This window comes from Pleurodeles waltl, chromosome 9 (assembly GCF_031143425.1).
Source record: "Pleurodeles waltl isolate 20211129_DDA chromosome 9, aPleWal1.hap1.20221129, whole genome shotgun sequence".
NCBI lineage: Eukaryota > Metazoa > Chordata > Amphibia > Caudata > Salamandridae > Pleurodeles > Pleurodeles waltl.
Window position 1 is genome coordinate 997,527,886 of NC_090448.1, and position 16,248 is coordinate 997,544,133.

Below are 16,248 nucleotides of genomic sequence, written 5' to 3' on the forward strand. Positions count from 1 at the left end.
CGCAATGCCAGCACCCTTGCATCATGGACACACAAGAAGCGCTGAGAACTATATAAAGGCCCATAATCCTGGACTATTCTAAACTTAGATCCTGCATCCCAAAACTGTAAATAAATCTTCTTCAGGGATGCTAGGCATGAGTACATGCGCAGGTATCTCTTGCTCTTCTTTGATGTACTTCACATTTAAGTAGTTATATATCGACGTAACATTAGATATAAGCATTCACTATCAATCACGTACACAGTACCAAAACATTGCCCATAGTAGCGATAATATTTTCCCCTACCCTTCCAACTATGTCAGGACCTTAAAAGTTTTAGCATGTCATCTTTCACTGGTTTCCTTTGCCCTGCACACCAATACACAGTGGCATATAATAACATAGCACAACTCTGGTCATCACGCATGCAAGCACCTCTTATGTAAGTTGCGAGCTATAGGCCCTACCCTGCCAATGAAGCACATTCAACAATTTAGCATACTACCTGCCCACAATTTGGTACAGCACATCAGCACACATATAAAACATTATAATAATACAATAACAATACAATAATGACCTCTTCCACTTACAAGCCCAAAACTAACTTGTGTTAAAACAGACAACTTTGAATTCCGCCATTTAGTGGAGTGTTCTTCCCGGCACCAAACAGGTGAGTCCTCTTCTGCCGCAAAAAAACACAAGTGTGTATCTCCCAAACAAGCTGCCGAACACTTTTATTCCAAGAATACATGAGAAGAAACAACCCGGTTGTTAATAAGTTAGCTGCAATGCAAATGCGTTGTTGTCACAAACCTAGTTTCATCACCTAGTTTAAACGTGTATTGAATTGTTTTGCTCGATTCTTTGCTAAATAAACGCAGCAAAAATGTGGCAATATGTTATGTGGACTGTCACATACCCTGTTTGCATCGGTGCCTAGCAAATGAGAAGGGAAGCAGTACCAAAATAATTTTCTTCAGTTTGGAGTGTAAACCTCATGTTACCTACTATGATACATACAGTAGGTTTGAACAGACGTTTCTGATATAAATCCTTATGAGTCATCTTGTATTAAATAAATGTTTCTATGTAACTGCGAGCTTATGTACTTGGGAGAAAGCTAAATTAAAATTGTTCTTTAGGCCTTCATTTCCACGTAAAAACCAGAGTATGCTTCTTATAAAGTAGAATAATTTTTTCTCAATAAAGCTGCAGAAATAGTTACAATTCAGTTTACTTCATATTATAACAAAGATAATATATATGCAAGGGGTTTTGTTTGGTAAAAACTGTTGTGCAGATCGAAATCACAATCGGTTTCCTCTATTTTGCTGTGCTGCAAAACGTTTTAAATACAGCAAATTAAAGCTGCTCCATTTACGTTCCTGCACGCAGCATCGAAAATAATACAAAAACATTTGTTCCATTTTTTATACCTGTGTCAAAGTGAGATTATAAGCCCTGCCTGTTTTCAGTGAGCACAAATATTTTGTTTCCGCAGCTTACTCAGAAATGAGAAATGTAATGTTTCATTTTAGTCATTCTCAGTTAAGTAAGTAAAAAACAGGTTAGGATGTGTTAAACAATGTTATCGTTACTTTGCTTGTATATAGCTCTTTAGAAGTCACATTAGTGGTAGCAAACACTTTTTAACTTGCCCTTTAAAGCGTACAGGAACATAATGGTGTGAAGGAGAGACATGTTGAATAGCACAGCCTACATGTCAGCAACTATGTTGTTTGCATAGTACTAGAGAGATTCTCGAGAAGGAGTTAAACTGTACAATATAGTGATTCTGAATGGAGGAGGCTATGTAGGGAGCTTGCATTAGTTGTTATTGCATAGCACTGTAGTAGAGTAATATATTGGGAGAAGCGCATGATCATATTTGAGTGATTGGTTATATGAGGGTGTAAATGAAATCCTTTGATTGATACCATCAGTATTCATCAGTCCAGTAGGTTGTATGGAAGGTGATCTGGTTAAAAACAATGAAGTGTGGCTTCTCAGAACCTCCATGTAAGAATGGCCACACCTACAGAATAGACGCATTGTGTGACTCGGGTAAATGGTATACAGGAACTCATAGGTCTTCACTCCTTTGCAAAGGGTCAAGTGTTCATGTAGGGTCCTTATCTTAACAGTGAGTGCTTATTGCTCTGCAGGAAAAGTTCATTATTCCATGTAGAGCACAATCCAGATTGAGAATGGCCATGTAATACACTCTTCTGCAAAGAGTAGCCAGTACAGGGCGGTTAGAGCTAATGTGATATCATGCAGTTTGCAACTAAGGTCTTCCTGCAGTATTTTGTATTTGTAGTAGTCTGGATAAAGAAAGGTATATAGGATCACCACTGTAGTGATACAGTACAGGAGGTCCTAGAAAAGGAGATTCTCTGTGAGGTTTTACAGTTTTCTCAATGATCAGGTTGATTTAGGGTCCAAGGCAGACATCAAGATGTGGAGTAGATCCTCAGGTTTTTTGGAGTCGATGTGGGCAGGGTATCAGGTTAAATGAGTCACCAGTCTGAAGCTCAGTATTTCTTTCTTTCCGGTCTTTAGTGTCAAATGGCTATCCATTTATAGATGGCACAGCAGAGGGTTCTGAGTGCAGACCGATCAGCATCTTAATGGAGTTCCTGTTTCATCAGGATCTGAGTGTTGTCTGCGTAGATATAACTGGTTAAGTCAAATCATCACATATAACTGCAGAGGCATAAGGTAGGTATTAGACAGGAATGGAACAATCATGAAAACATGTGGTACGCCAAAGCTGATCGAAGAAGTGATGATGTGAAAGGTGAAGTCTTCAAGCAACAACACTGTCCTTGAATCCTTTGATGCCAGTTTAAGAGACTCAGCTAGGTTCTACTCAGGCACCAAACTCATCACAAAAGGTCTGCATATGAATAGCGTGCTGGCATCTTCCTATATTATTCAAACTTATGTTTTTATTGGCACATGTTACACTGAAGAGACTTGTGGCCCAGTCTTCATATGCAAAATGGAAGCGGAAAGCAGTCTCTTTCTTACCACTGAATATAAAACCATAGAGCAAAAGGAGTTTACAATTACGTACAACAAATGCTTCCTGTCTTTTAACAAGTTCCCCTCCTGCTTAGTGAGAGATTTAAACATATTCATCAAGACTGACATACATGTCACTGAGGCAAGATCAGTAAACACAGCAGAGCTTTCAAAAAGCAATGCATGGATCTGTTCTGCTTTCTCTGCCAGGCAGACATACTGTACATACCATTTCAAAATGGCAGCTTTAGCAGTGCCTTGTATGTCCCAGAGTCCCCACATAATTTGCATCCAGTCATTTGTGATGAGACCACTAATATCTAGCTGGAACTGCAATAGTGCAGTGGGTGTTGTGAGGCGCTGCTACCTTGGAGAAGGAGATACCTGGTTCAGCTTGCAGTTTAGCAGAAATTGTATAACGCTACACTGCAGAGGCCCTTCCATCACGCTGCATCATCTTGGGACCCCACAAGATGCTGCAAGATGTAGCTACAGACTGCAGCTGAGAGGGGGTGAAGCATCTTTGGACACCTAAGAGGCCAATCCTTGGATGATGAGAGGAGGCCACTGATCCTTGAGAAGCTGCAGTACATGTCATTTGGGTGGCAAGGCAGCTTACATAGCCCAGCGAGGCATGCTGCCACAGTACAGTTGTTTCAACTTTTAAATTTTTATTAATTTGTCAACTGCTGAATTATTCTCTACCACTAAAGGGTAAGTAAATCAGCAAAATCACCAGTGAATCCCAACTGGTAGAAGAATGAAGTAGGAAAAAAGGCTCTGGGACTGAAAAAATGCAGAAGAATAACTAAAATGGTGTATGTCAGCATAGGTATACATGTGTAGTAGATGGTAATACTTGCACACCGCAGTCTTAATGAATTTACACCTCGCTGTGAACATTAATCCATCTGCTGCAAATACCTTGGCTGCCTTGTGTACTATCACAGAATTGATGGTTTTGGCATTTGAACAAGCCCAGTCAATGCTGTAAACTCACAAGTACCTCCTTTGATTGCAAGGAGCACAAACACTAGGTCAGAATAGTCACAATATACGCTTAACAAAAATACCAGCACTTCAATGCTTCAGATTTGTTGATCTATTTCCAGACTGGTGTTGTAAATCTTCTCTAAATAGATCATGCCTTAATGTATTCCATGCCACTCAAAATCTAAAATGGGGGTGGATAAGAGTGATATGGCGCTCCTGCCTCTATAGATTTAATAGCACTAATATTATAGTGCACGGTGCCAAATACTGGGGTTGCACCCTCCAATCTCCCCTAAAGAGGTAACCCAAAGTTACCTATAATAAGATACACAGTATTAGCACACATGCAATAGTATATAGAAATTCAATAGTAATAAGTAAGTTCTCATACTCATTATTTGCATATAATTATCCACATCCCAAAAGAAACAACAAATTACAGTTTAACCAAATTAGCATACTCCAAAAAGGATTTCATCAAACCGTTATATACAATATAGTTCATGAAATTATTATCACTTAATCCAGTCCTAGAATAAGTATAATCCAATTTACAAATTCTTCATAAAAGAGTGTTCGTTTCATTGTCCTGTGGATGTGGATAATTATATGCAAATAATTAGTATGAGAACTTACTTATTACTATTGAATTTCTATATACTATTGCATGTGTGCTAATACTGTGTATCTTATTCCATGCCACTCCACCACTGAGGATAGTTAATACACATGATATCAAACACATTAATCCCCTTGGGAACATTAGGGATGCGAACAAGACCTAGGCCTCTGGTGTTCCATTTAAATCCTACAAAGTTTGAAACGAATAAGTGAGAATGTTGACCAGTGCTGCATAATGAAAATGTATGTAATTCCTCATTTCCTTCCCCTTATAATCATTCTGCATCTACACACCAGAATTATTCTGCGGGGACTCATGAAACTGTGTGCACGCAACTGGACTTGTTCGGCCAATGGGAACTAATAATCTCTCAATATACACCAAGGATGAAGCAAAAATATTGTTGTGATGATGAATGAGAGCGAAAGTCTGGTCAAAGTATGGTCTTCTTCAAATAACAAGGTGGTCCTTGTTAAGGCACCCATGTAGATTCATCACGATTGTGGCTTGAATCAGCTTTGAGTAAACAAAGGAAAGACAGCTGTCACCAGGTGTTTAACAATCCCTCTATCATGTCTCTTGAACCACTGTAAGAAGTGATCCTTGTTATGGACAAGATGAAACCCGCTTATTCTAAAGATCTTTCATCTTTTTTTTTTAAATATCTCAGGGTTAAATATCAAGACTGATGATTAGGACTAGCAGGAACGCATCAGAAAACATGATATATGTTGTTTATAAGAGGCATGGTATTGAAATAATTTATGTTAGATGGTTTTAGTCACAATTCCAGAAATAAGCTCAAGACAAGGAGGGCCTAAGGTTGGTCTACTAATTGGGCCTCCACCAAGTTACAAATTAGAGCCAGATAATTGTCAGTGGACACCATTAACAACATTATTCAGCGTGTGAAACTAGCTAGTGTAGGCCCGATAAAGGAAGTCCTAGATATTCTAAATGTCTACAAAGCTTCAAGTAAAAATACAAGAGTAACAATCATAAAAACACCAGAAGAATCTATGCATCAAATTAGATCTGTTATAAGGACTACAGTGCATCATACTCTACTGGTCTACGACAATTTTTATGTGACCCTGTCAAATAGCTTTTAATGAGCTAAAGATAAGCTGGAAAAAAGCTAATATAGCCTTAGAACATGCCGTAGCGGGCTCTGCCGGCTATTAAAGGCCCGATACCCGCGTTAAATGCCCGAGCCGAAGGCGAGGGCATTTAACAAGGGAGAGGGACTTTAATAGCCGGTAGAGCCCGCTACGGCGGGTTCTAAGGCTATTAGAACATTCTGCCACTCAGGGCAGAATGTTCTATTAAAAAAAAAAAAATCAGCTGCTGCTGTGAACAAAGCGAACATTGGAATGTTGGCGCTGCGGGCTTTTACCGGCCAGTAAAAGCCCGCAGCACTCCATTGTTTTCAATGGAGCCCCCAGCATTCCAATGTTCTAATAGCCAAGAAGAAACAAGGAGCTCCTCAAAGGTTATGGAATAAAACTAAGAAGGCTGTCAATCACAAAGAAGTCAATAAAGTTTGGGAACTCATATCCTATGAGTATCCCAGCACTAACCTGAGTTCCCGTGAATGGCTCTACCAGTTTAAACATCTTTATGGAGGTCATAGGAAGTCACTCTTATAGTCTATGGTGGTCAGAAAGCCCCAATAAAAACACAAAAATGTAGCTCCACTTTAACGGTCCTGCCTCTGGAAATGGAAAGTACAGTTCTTAGTGAGAAACCTAATAAAACTCTTGGTTCTGATGCATTTCCAGTAGACTTGCACTGTTCAGAAGTAAAGCTGTGATACCATGTTTTAATTGAAGTTTTAATGCCATATTAATGTTAGGAACCATTCCTTCTTATAGGGTGCCAGCTATAATTATCCATTTGCATGACAACAGCAGTAGAAGCATCACAGACAACTATAGACCAATTTGCCTTTTGGATGGAGCTGGAAGGATATTTGACCGGGTGCTACTCAACCTTCCACAATATTGGGTGAACACTGAAGAGATTCACACTAATCTGCAAGCTGGTTTGAGACAGGAATAAGATCAGGGAATGCTTTTATATATGCAATGTAAAGAATATGTTCAACTAGCGAAGGCCCCACTTCATATGACCTTCATGGATCTCAAAACAGAATTTGTCCTGGTCAATAGACCCAAATCATGGTCCACTTTAATTGAGATGGGTACCGAAAGACCAGTCTTCTCTTAAAAATTATACTAGGTTTGATGCTGGTGGAATGGCCCAGAAACTTTATGGCCCACTGGATGATTGCAATGATTTACAATACCTGCAAATATTCGACAGGCTGTGTTTTAGTGCCATTATTTTGTAGCCTGGTTTTATAAAATGTAGTAAACCTTTAGGGGAGAATGATGCCCTTGTGAAAACATTATGTAAAGCAAAAACTGAGTTATGTGAAATTATGCAAAGATTTGGCAAAAATAAAATAAATTACACTTAGTGCTAACAAAAGCACCACAAACAACAGCTGCTCACATTCTGTTGTTCCCGTGCATTCACTGGACTTTTGTTAACCCGGATGGCACATTTATGGTAAATTTCTATCATGAATGGTGCATAATTACACATTGTGGCCTAATTCCCCAATGTGGTTTTCCCAAAATTACAGCTGGAATAACTTTACATTTGGGATTTTCATTAAGCCTGGCCGAAATTACTCTTTGCTGAATGTGAAAAATTGGCTTGTTGTTTGAGGGGGGGGAAACCCTACTCAAGCAAAAGCCACAATTCTTGTCAGGCTAAACCACAAAGTCACTAAATCAACCTGTGCTTAACCCTCTAGTAGTTTGGCACTAAAGCTGTCCAGTTTAATTTAGAGGCCATGTGTAAAGAATGTATACAGCACACAAACAGTAATAATGTGAAAACACAATACCAATTTAGAAAAACTGAGTAAAATGAAATAAATTATTTGACACCAAAATGACAAGATTATAATCAGTAGAACCAGAGATATGTAATTTCAAAGATTTAAGGTAAGCATAGCGCATAAATGCACAAAGTACCACTTGCGTTTATTTGGTTATGCAAGGCTGGGTGAAAGGCACAAGTCAGACTGACTGAAATGAAGTGTGGGCCCGATACAGGGACCAGGTTAGTCCTGATGAAAGAGTTACCCTCTAAAGTCCAGCGTGACAAGACCAGCTTGTGGCGGAGGAGGCCATAAGGAGAAGAGAGAGCATCATCGATTGTTTTCACTATAGCAAAAAGAGCAGGCTGGGTGTTCCAGAAGAGCATTTGAAGTGCAAGTGTGACAAGTGACCGCTTCCTCCACCACCCATCAAGTTGGGTTGGCCCATTTGGCCAACACCCAGACCCTCTATTGTGTAGCTATCTTAGAGGAATACACAAAGGTCAACTGCCAACTACACTTAGTCATGTGACACAAGGCACAGGCTGCAGGTAACAAATGGTATGGACAAGAACATGCAACCTTTCTAAAAGTGGCATTTTCAGATTTGTGACTTACAATCCAATTTTTCCATTAAAGAGGGTTTTTAAATATAATTCCTCATAGACCCACATGACATTTCTACCTGCCTTCAAACAAAAATAATAAATTATTAAATGCAATAAGGTAACCCAATGCTATCATATGGGAGAGGTAGGCCTCACAGTATTGAAACGCGAATCTGGGGGGTTTTCACTAGCAGGACATGTAAAACTTAAAAGTGCATATCCAACTTTTAAAATATTCTACGTCCTGCCCTAATGGCTGTTTAGGGCCTACCCTAGGGGCGACTTATATGTATTAAAAAGAAAGGTTTAACATGGTAAAAGATTTATTTTGCCAGGTCAGAATGTCAGATCCAAACTGCACACACAGGCTGAAATGGCAGCCCTGAGAAATGTTTTCAAAAGCTACTTAGGAGGGTGACGCAATAAATGCTGCAAGTGCCCTAATAGCGTTTAAGTTATCAGCCCTGGGTGTATGGTATATAACTTTACTAGGGGCTTACAGATACATTAAATATGACTTTTGGGTGTAAGTCAATCAGAGAGTACAAGTACCATAGGACTGGTTGGCACTGGTAAAGTGCACAGAGTCCTGAGAGCAAACAAAAATGGGTTCAGAAAACAGAAGGGGTGAAAGCAAAACTTTCGGGGGTGATCCTGCAGAGGGGACCAGTTCCAACACTGATGATGCAGTGCGTTTATACTTAACAGAGATCTTCATGTATAAACTGATTGATAGATGTGCTTTTTATTGCCATACTAAGGACTTGACCGTAAGCATTGCTGAAACAAAAGTTATGAGAGCAAAACTGCAAGTCATCCCAGAATTTAGATCTCCACCAACCAGCAAGCTTTAGAAAGCATTAGCAGTTTTGAATACATAGGTGTCAGTTTTATCTGTAAATTGTAATGGTCCTCGAAAATTAATAAAGCAACAAGTGTATTAAGTCAGTTCACTAATGCAGTACTCAGGTGCCAGCGTAAGATGGGCTTCAATCATTTAGTACAATTTTGGAAATATATAGGTAAAAATATTTTGCATCCACTATCTATGGTGAAGAGGTTGCCACATGATATTGTAATGTTGATCATCTACACAGGTCTTTTGGGGTAGAAGATTCTTTGTTATTTTAATATTGGTGACATCCTATATTTATGACATAGGCCCAGAGTATAAATGTGTTTTGCATGTTAAAAGCAAAGTAGATCAAAGTGCAATCATTAGGATTAGCATCACTATCAGGATAATTTTGTGAGCTGTGCTGGACATTTTCTGAGTATTTGCGGCCTGGAGACACTTGGTAAAGCCAGCCCTCCCAACCACTTCCACAGTTCTCCAATATGTTGAGCACTACAGATGAAGAGGTGGCTGTAGCAGACAACAGCAGCAGGCTTCTGTCTCTTCTTCCACTTCACAGCTTCAATTGTACTTAACATTATCTTCAAAGTTAATGGTCGGCCAGTAGGTGAAGAACGGACAGATTATTTTAGACAAAAGTAGTAAATACTAAGAATGAGAGGGCGCTGTAGAAATAAGGCCAACGGACTTCTATTGTCACAGAACTAATAAATATTACCAATCAGGTTACCCACCCTTTTATCCCCCAACAAAAGAAACACTGTCAGTAGTGACCAAAGGAGTGAAAATGAGAGTCTCTCTTCAATGCCAATGATATTTTTTTCAAGATACTTTATAGATTCCAAGAAGGTGAAAGGTGCATCCAGATTCTGGATCTAAGGCTTTTGAGCAATTAAAAGAGATAAATAAAAAAGATTTACTTCTGTAGAGGTGTTGGAAAGCTCTGGACCTTCAAGAACAGATGCTCTCGTCTCATACCAATAATACAGTTGCAGACTGAATTCAGCACTTACTGAGTATGCAAATGTGATGGCAGTGGTGACTACTCACCATCTCTGTGACTGAATTCATGTTTTACATAATAGAGGATGTATGGCCTCAAGGTACCTCTGTACAGAGACACTAATGATGTAAATTGCTCCGGCAGGAATATTCAAAATCTAGGATTGTCCGAAGATAGAGAATATCATGATTTCACCATTATATCACCACCTCACCATAAGAGACACATAACATTCTCCTTTATATAGTTTCCTGGGGCGTCAATTATACTTAAACTATCCCCTAAAGTACCCACATGGTGTGCTGCTGCTGTGGCCAATGTCATACTTTAAGGCGAACTGCTTTTGGATTTCAAATAATTAATCTATATGGATACTGAAATAAATTATTTAAAGTAATGTTTTACAAAATAGTTCTAAACTTAGCATTTTTCAAAACACATAAACTGATGTTACAGGGATATGTAGGACTGTTGTATTGTGATAAAACTATTCGCTGATGACTATGGCAGATTTCCTTTTAAATGACACTGCTGTAAACGTCTAATATGGGTCATCAGATTACTGAGGTGCGTTAGGAATCCCTTAGTGTGTTTAAGACTGCAGTACCACCTCCTGTCTACAGGGGCAGAGCTGAGCATAAACACAGATGAAACACAGGTCCCCACAAGGTAACATTTTAAAAAGTTGTAAAAATTGACACAGATGTTTCTGAAGTCATTTTTTATAAATTAGAAGACATTGCCTTGTGGGGACTTGGTTTCAGGTCCCTGCAGTGCAATCAAGTCCCCACAAGTATAGACACACAAAACACACACACACACACACGGATTGAATCCAACCACATCATCCTGGTGCCAACGTCAAGCTGTGGAACCCTGGATAGCTGAGACAGGAGTAACCTTCCCCAGTGGGATTTTGTTCTGGGCAGTGCATCCACCCCCAAAATCAGTTCCTTTCCCCCCAACGCCAAGCTTCCCCACCTTAAATACCTTAAACAAACCAAAGTGGAATGTTCTGGCAACCTCCCCCTTCCTTCGCGTAAGTTATGAAATCCTAGCGCTGGCTATTCTCTGCGTCAAAAACACACAAAGGAACGGGCCCTGCCCCGATGCTCATTCCAGAGGCAGAGGAGCAGTATTTTTCAGTAATGACATTGCAACCATTCCCAGGCTGAGACTTATTTATCATGTCCGCCGTCCACATCCCCCATGTCATGTTCCTGCACGGTGCAACTCGGTACTGATGAGTAGCGAAAACACATTCAGTGTACAAAACAATCTTTGTGGAAAAATACCTGTGCCACCTATGTGACAGCATCTGAAGCTAAGCTAAGCACAAAATGGAGTCAGTGGTCAAAATGGAGTCAGTAGTGATTACACCTTCCCAGTGTCCCTTAAACCCCTCTGATGCACCCTGCTTGTCCTATAATGTATTTTAACAGTATATCCCTGCATGATTTTTTGAAAACCTGAGGCTCACACCCCTCTAATCTTAAGGACCAAGTCACGCCCCTGAGCCACTAGACTAGTTCCCTTTCTCTACTAGTATTAACTGGAACCCACTTCTCATTCTCTGACATTTCCTACTGCAGGGCTTCGGACTTGCATTTTCTTCTTGTCCTCCTTTTAGCTCGCGAAGTCTGTGAGGCGGCGCTCTAGTTTCAAGTCTTTGTCAAAGTGTCCTAGCTGCTGACTAACATGCGCCTCACCTGCGGCCGCCATCTTTGCGCCACTACGTGCGCTTCGCTGCAAGTACGGACTATGGGTCAGTGCCAAAACAGACTGCAAAATCTTCATTTCTCTTGAATGCCAGTGGCAGTACTCGACCTTACACACACATCCCTGCTAAAATATCAGTCTGTGATGAATTCCTTAATCCAACCAGTCTCCTTTCCCGTTTAGTTTATTACTAAATTAATGTACTTTTTAAACTCCAATCTTAGTATGTTTGTGGGGGAGCGCTTGATAAGAGGAGTAGGTGCAAGTCAACATTCGTGCACAAATATTTATACAAGGTCGAGATTTTTGTAGCTGTTATGAAGTCGTTTTGCAAAATACTTTTTTGCAGTCTGTTTTCACACGCTCGCTGTAAGGTCGATCCCATGCCTCAGAAAATGCTTCTGCAGAAATACTTCTCCGTAGGAGGAGGAATCATCTCCATAGGAGCAGTGCTTTAAATGGAAAAATAGAAGTGCAGGTACTCTGTACCAGAGTACCTGCTTGTTTCTGAGAAGTGCCTGCTAGAGCACCAATAATTACCAATTATTGTTATGTTTAAGGTCTCTTTTATAAATAAGACAACCAAAGAACAATACAACATTTCCCACCTACATCCAATGGCCGGTGAGGAGCTTCGATAATATCAAATGGGAAAAAGGGGGAATAAGGAATGAGTGAGGAGAACACTGGTGATGACCATTTGTATGTAGAGTCCAGTGGGTAAGTAGAAAATTAAGCATACAGTGTGGGGACCACTTCTCTGTTGCCTCAGCAGTCTAACCTCTCTATGTTCTGTCAATATCAGATGTGGTCAATTGGAGAATACGTAGGTACAGGGGGCATCTCAGTTCCCTAAACCCCTCCGATAGATATCGGATACACAGACCCCACATTTGATCAAAAAGAGGCAGCAGGCCAGCTGCCGTCGCTGTCAGTTTTTCCATTCCTAGTATGTTCCATAGTTTATGTAGCTAGTCAGTGTGTGTGGGTATTCCATCTGAGCCCCATTGTGAGAGTAGCAGTTGCTTAGCTGCACCTGGGGCTAGTGTGATGGCATGACCTCTAAGGGAACGGCGAGAGTATGTTTGCGGATCAGGGAGTCCCAGTAAAACGTAACTAGGTAATCTTGGTATAGCGGTGTCATATATGTCATCTACAGCCTTCCCAAAAAGAATACATTTTGGGGCAATGCCACAGTATGTGAGTAAGCGTGCTGTCCTGTCCACAGTTACACCAACACCTACTGTCGCTGTGTTTTCTCCACCGAGAAACCCTCCGGTGTGTAGTACCAATAGTTGGCTATATTTAGAAACATCTCTTTAGTAGTCATATTTTGGGCGGTGACCCATGCCCGATGAAGGATATCACACCACTCCTTGTCCGTAAATAAGCGACTGCACTCCCAACTCCCATCTAAGTCTGGGTGACCTTTAAGGCAGCGTAGGGGGAGGGTACTTCTAATTAATGGGGTCTGCGGAGAGACCAGGGTAGATAGTCCCAATTTTTGTTTAATGTGGTTTCTGAACTATTACTTAAGGTAAACTGAGTTAAAGCTGTTGACAGTGAAGATGTGAACTCTAGTAGGAGAAAGAGGTAGGAGCTGGCCGGAGCAATGAGGAGACCACACATTAAAAAGGAAGGGATGGTGAATGCTTTCAGATGCAGACACAAGCAGGGGAAAGTGGAAGGCCCCTGCCACTCTCATTGGTTGCTGAAAGTGAAATGATACAGAAACATACAAAAGGGAAAACAGTTCCCTGACTTTAGCAGTGGAAGTGTACTGCAACGCCAATCGGTGTATTGTGACCCCAAGGTTCTCCTAGGTGTAACAAACAAAAGGATAGAGAAGGAAGTTATCAAATCAGGAGCAGTGTATAGAAGTTTACCACAATGCCATTAGCAAGTGTCTGACCCAGGTCCACTCCAAGTGTATGTGTTGTATTGTGACCAATAAATAGGTCTGTCAGCAGGCAGCTAAAAGATCTCTAGCGAAGACCTTAAAAGAGGTGTCACTAATTTTGGAGTCAAATGCATACAAGCTTGTTCACAGCTACAGGGAAAGCATCTGTAAAATATCCAAAGGACATGTCCTTCAAGTACTTCGAAAGTGCTTCCTTACAAAGAAAGGCATTTAGCCATTTAAGAAACGAAAATAACAGTCACCAATAAGAGGGAAAAACTGCTGAGCTGGAAACCTGAATTGCAACAAGAAAGATGCTAAATAGTTAACTCTTCCCATTCCAATGCCCTTTACGGTATTTTTGTAGCAATAACGCTGTGGAATACAATGGAGATTTCTTCAGTCTTTATTGAAGGCAGGATGGAGACGTGCTTCCTAGAGGCCAGCTGATTTCCACTTACTCGAGGAACCACAACAGTTCATGCCATAAAATTATAGCAGCTGCCATTCTGGGTCAGCATAAAACTACAACACATGTAAATTATATATTTTTACAGATTAAACAAGTGGGGGGAGAGAGAGAGGAACCCTGAGGGGCTCAACAGTACAACCGAACCACGGAAGAGTTGGAAGGTGTTAAGCAGACTGATTGAGTGCGATTGGTTAGAAGGGAGGAGATCCAAGCTATAGCTGGGCCCAGCGGGCCTGCGGCCCCAACACGGTCAAATAAGAGCTTGTGATCAACTGTGTGGAAGACCACTGAGAGATCCGAAAGGGCCAGAGCCCAGGTGGAACCTTTGTCACATTCTTCACGTAGATCGCCTATCCCTGTTTTAGTGGAGTGAGCTGGGCGGAAACCTGCCTAGCAAGAGTTTAAAATTTCAGTTTCCTCTAAGAGGGAACATAAGTTTGTTTTGCCGCATGTGCCTCTAGCATCTTGGCCACAAATGGCAACAAGGATATGGGGTGGTCATTTTACAATATTAGAGGATCTTCACCAATTTTCTTCTGAAAGGGTTCCAGAATTGCCTCTTTAAAAGTGCTTAGGACTGACCCTGAACTGATGGTTAAGGAGGGGGAGAGCAATATCCGGGAATTTTGAAAACACTGTTTTAAAGATTATAGGTGATCAAATGTCGTTAGGGGAGCATGTTTTTACTTTAATCAGAAGCTCCTTAAGGCAATCCTCACTGATAAGGGAAATGAGGAGAGGGTGGTGCGGCTCTTGTCTGCATGCGTCAGACTGGTTACATGGGGACATTTCGGAATGCTGTCTTTAATGGTTTTTATTTTATCAATGAAGAACCTGTTAAGAGAATCACATAAGGTTTGGGAAGGTGTGACTGGTAATGTAACTCTCTCTGAGTTAGACAGTCCGGAGATGGTTCCAAAGATCGCTTTAGATTTATTTGTAGATGAGAGAATTTTGTTAGTGGAGGATGTAGTCTTCGCTTGAAGGATGAGAGTTTTATTTTCTTTGAGGTGTTTTGTATAAATTTCCTTTTCTTCTAGGGAGTAGTTTGCCTTTTCCGTTCGCAGTGTCTTAGTTCAAGCTTATCAGCTTTCGGTTTGTCTGTGAACCATTTGGAGGCGTCATAGCGCCAAGCCTGTTTGGATAGGTGGAGGGGAGCATGAATGTCACTGGCTGTCATTAGCCAGTCACAAAGTGCTTTAGCGTGGGCGTCGATGTTATTACACGGCACTGGCAGAGTCGTAGCCAGGTCATCACAGAATTGGTTCAAGTCGGCCCGCGACCAGCTCCTAGCTTATGTTTTCTGTAAGGAGGGAGATATGAGCAGGGACCCAACTACCAGTGAAAAACTAATACAACTGTGGTCAGACCAAGATCAAAGATAGACTGTCAAGTTGGATATATCTAGGTGGATAGACCAAATGTGACCTAGGCCCATATTTATACTTTTTGACGCTAAACTGCGCTAACGCAGTTTAGCGTCAAAAAATTTAGCGCCGGCTAACGCCATTCTGAAGCACCATGCGGGCGCCGTATTTATGGAATGGCGTTAGCCGGCGCTAGCAGACCGGCGCTGCCTGGTGTGCGTGGAAAAAAACCACGTACACCAGGCAGTGCCGGCGTTGGGGAAAATGGCGTTAGGGCGTCTTAAAATGGGGCAAGTCAGGTTGAGGCAAAAAAATCGCCTCAACCCGATTTGCGCCATTTTTAACGACGCCCAGACGCCATTTAAATGACTCCTGTCTTAGCAAAGACAGGAGTCATGCCCCCTTGCCCAATGGCCATGCCCAGGGGACTTCTGTCCCCTGGGCATGGTCATTGGGCATAGTGGCATGTAGGGGGGCACAAATAAGGCCCCCCTATGCCACAAAAAAAAAAAAAGTATACTTACCTGAACTTACCTGAATGTCCCTGGGATGGGTCCCTCCATCCTTGGGGGTCCTCCTGGGGTGGGCAAGGGTGGCAGGGGGGGTCCCTGGGGGCAGGGGAGGGCACCTCTGGGCTCATTTTGAGCCCACAGGCCCCTTAACGCCTGCCCTGACCCAGGCGTTAAAAAGAGGCGCAAATGCGGGGTTTTTTGCCCCGCCCACTCCCGGGCGTGATTTTTGCCCGGGAGTATAAATACGACGCATTTGCGTCGCAGTCATTTTTTTACACGGGAACGCCTTC